The sequence below is a fragment of the Canis lupus genome, chromosome 38, assembly GCF_011100685.1.
Source record: "Canis lupus familiaris isolate Mischka breed German Shepherd chromosome 38, alternate assembly UU_Cfam_GSD_1.0, whole genome shotgun sequence".
In the NCBI taxonomy this organism is placed as follows: Eukaryota; Metazoa; Chordata; class Mammalia; order Carnivora; family Canidae; genus Canis; species Canis lupus.
The window spans coordinates 20,951,350-20,954,710 of record NC_049259.1 but is presented as its reverse complement, the minus strand read 5'-3'; positions in this window follow the sequence as shown (position 1 = coordinate 20,954,710).

Below are 3,361 nucleotides of genomic sequence, written 5' to 3'. Positions count from 1 at the left end.
GCTGTTTTTTCATTTCAGCTATTCTTGCATTTAGTATAAATATTCAAGTTTAGATAACAGGTACGTATACCTTTCTTTGTGATTTGATTTTTACCAAAAGCTACCACTGAAAAAGGTCCATGTGGCCTCAACCATCCATTTCTAAAGAATACAGTCTTCCGTTGATGGAGGTAGTGCATCACACTGGCAGTACTGAAATGTAACTTTTTATTTTGGAATGAATGTTCTTGATAATATAGAAACAGACTTATCTAATGAAAAAAACGGAATTCATAGTTGGGAGATTTATGTTCTAATCTTGGTTCTTTTCTCAAGTTAGATGGCTTTCATTAAGTGACAGGTGACTTAATTTCTGACAGTAGTAGTATTTCTATACTACTATTTTTACACTAGAACCAAATGAGGTAGTAGGTTCAATCGTGACCATGAGCAGTTCTTAAACACGGAGCATCACTGATGGTACTGTTTTAGGTAGTTTATAGGTGGAGCCTCAGGCCCAAGTCGGGAACAGAAACTTGCCCAGTTTCTCCTACGACTCAGAAGTGGTAGTCATACACTGGTATGTCTGGGGGCAGTGTGTTTTCAGGAAGCCTCCAGACTGGACTGGTCTGGATGAGGAGTTCAAGTGATAGGTGGTGGTATGAGGCACACCCTCTGGATGTGTTAAGAGCTCAGACCAGAGAAAACGAAATCTTCAAGTCCTCAATTCTCACCCTTAACACTTATAACGTGTCACCTGGGAGGGCTTATTAAGAGTACAGATTGCTGAACCCAGCCCTAGTTTATGACTGTCGTTCTTGGGGTGGCCTGCAGATTTGCTTTTCTAACAAATTCCCAGGAGACGCTGGTGCTGATGTGGAGACCACGGGGCTGAACAAAGGGCATTGGTTTAGGATTGAAACCAGACGTAGGCCAGATTCAAGAGCTGCTTGGGAATCCTCGATCCCCCACCTTCTCCCCGAAAGCTGCAATAATCATAGTAACTAATTGAGCACTTACTTTGTGTCAGGCTCTGCACTAAATACTTTTTTGTGTGTTACCTCCTCCCCCCACATACACACTTTGTGCTCACAACTCGCCTGTCAGGATAGTACCTAGTGTTTACTCCACCTGTATGGTTGTGGGGATGGACATCTTACTCCTTGGGGTTGGTGGGAACACCCCCTGCTAGGTTACCTTCCGGTCAACCTGGAGATTCCTCTGAGATCCTGCTTTCTTTCATTTCCTCTCCTACCACATCGTCTAGTCCTTGATCTGTCCCTCCATGCTGGAGCTTCTTATGGGCTCCCCATGTCTGGTCTCATGTGCTCCATAGATCTGCATGATGAATAATGAGCTGGATCATACTATTCCCTGATCCCCTTTGTCTTCAAAAAATACCTTAGATTGGCACCTAAAATGTCACCATCTGGTTCCACCTATAAATCCTACTTCATTTCCTGCCTCTGTCCCTATTCATACTGTATGCTTCATCTATGCCAAACTACCCATAATTCTACAAATTCCATGTTTTATGCTGGATATTGAGCCTCTTACTAAAATGCCATCTCTGTCCCCACATCTCATACGCATGATGATATCCTGTTCATCTTTTTTTTTTTTAAAGATGTTATTTATTTATTCGTGAGACACACACACACACACACACACACACACACACACAGAGGCAGAGACAGAGGGAGAAGCATGCTCCATGCAGGGAGCCTGATGCAGGACTTGATCTCCGGACCTCGGGATCATGCCATGAGCCAAAGGCAGACACTCAACCACTGAGCCACCCAGGTGCCCCGAAATCCTGTTCATCTTCTAAAACAGCTCAGTTGTCACCTTTACATTTCCTTCTGCATAAAGTTGCATATCTCAACAATCAAAGTCCTGGAGTCCCTTCTTAAAATGAGTGTATTGAATTCGCTAAGCAAATTTCCAATTTACAAACACAGGTGTTTCATTGTACTTCATGGTTTTCTCCACCATTCTGCAGTTTCTAATAAGAATTTTTGACTCATAGGTTGGACTGTGAGGAGGCTTACAACACATAATCATTAGACCATTTCCAAACGTCCGTTTTCGGTGTATTGTACTTATGTGCATTAGTAAATCATATTTGCTTGTATGTTTTATATATTACATATAATGTCTATTATGCTTCAATATCTTTACTTACATATGACATAAAAATAACACTTAGGTCAATTAAAGGAAAGTAAGTGACGAAGGCAGCATATTTAAATACCACCTAAATCAAATGTCTCCCAGAGTTATGAAGATCTGGCAAGAGGCTCTGAAACAAGGACCTCTGAACAAATGTGTTCGATTGAGATTGTAAAGCAGTGAGGCATATTATTGATGTTTCTGTTGGAAAATATTCACCAGACCAGAAGCAAAAAATGCCTTATAATTAGAACATCTACATTGTTAGGACTACAATCCTTGAGAAGGATATGAGTGATAGATTAAGGAAAATAAAGTTGAGATTTTGTAGTAACCTTTTGAAGATGAAGCTCAAAAAGAGCTGGGTTTTAGGTAAAAATGGACAAAGGTCGCAAACACATTTGGTCACTGAGTGGACAGCAGTGTATCAGTTTTGTGCAGCGGCTGAAGAGTGCTTCTTGGGAGCCTAATATGCTATTAAAGTTTTTTGGGTTTTTTTTTTTTTTTTTTTTTTTTTTTGCTTAAAAAGGCACGCCATATATCTAAATGCATTTAAAAACATGTATAAGGGGCACCTGGGTAGCTAAGTGGTTGAGCGTCTGCCTCTGGCTCAAGTCATGATCCCAGGGTCCTGGAATCAAGTTCCGCATTAGGCTCCCTATAGGGAGCCTGCTTCTCCTTCTGCCTGTGTCTCTGCCTCTCTCTCTCTGTGGCTCTCATGGATAAATAAAAATCTTTAAAAAAAAAAAAAAAAAAAAAGGAATGAAAGCCCAAAGATTAAGCAGGAATTGAACAAGCCAACCTCAGAGCAGGGTTTACTCCCTTAAGAATGCTTAGCCAGCATTCTCCAAACTATCCTTGGAGCACTCGCATGCTGCATGGATTCAGGAGCAGCTTCGGGGAGCCAGGTAGGATGACAATACCCCGTGGCGGAATAAGTTGGAAGGCCTGCATGCTTTCCCCCAGGTTCCTCCGAGCAGCATGGCACAGAAGCCTACTTAAATGAAGAGTTGGAACAAATCGTCTCAATGCACCCTTCACCTAGATTCACCTGTTGTTAACCTTTGGCCACATCTGTTGTACCTCTTGCTCTTCCCTGTTTATAGCCGAAGATAAAATGTAGCCTTTTTTTCGAACTGTCTGAAAGTTCATGACATTGGACCGCTAAGGACTCCAGAATGCCTTTCCTCTGAATAGACGATGCCCTCCG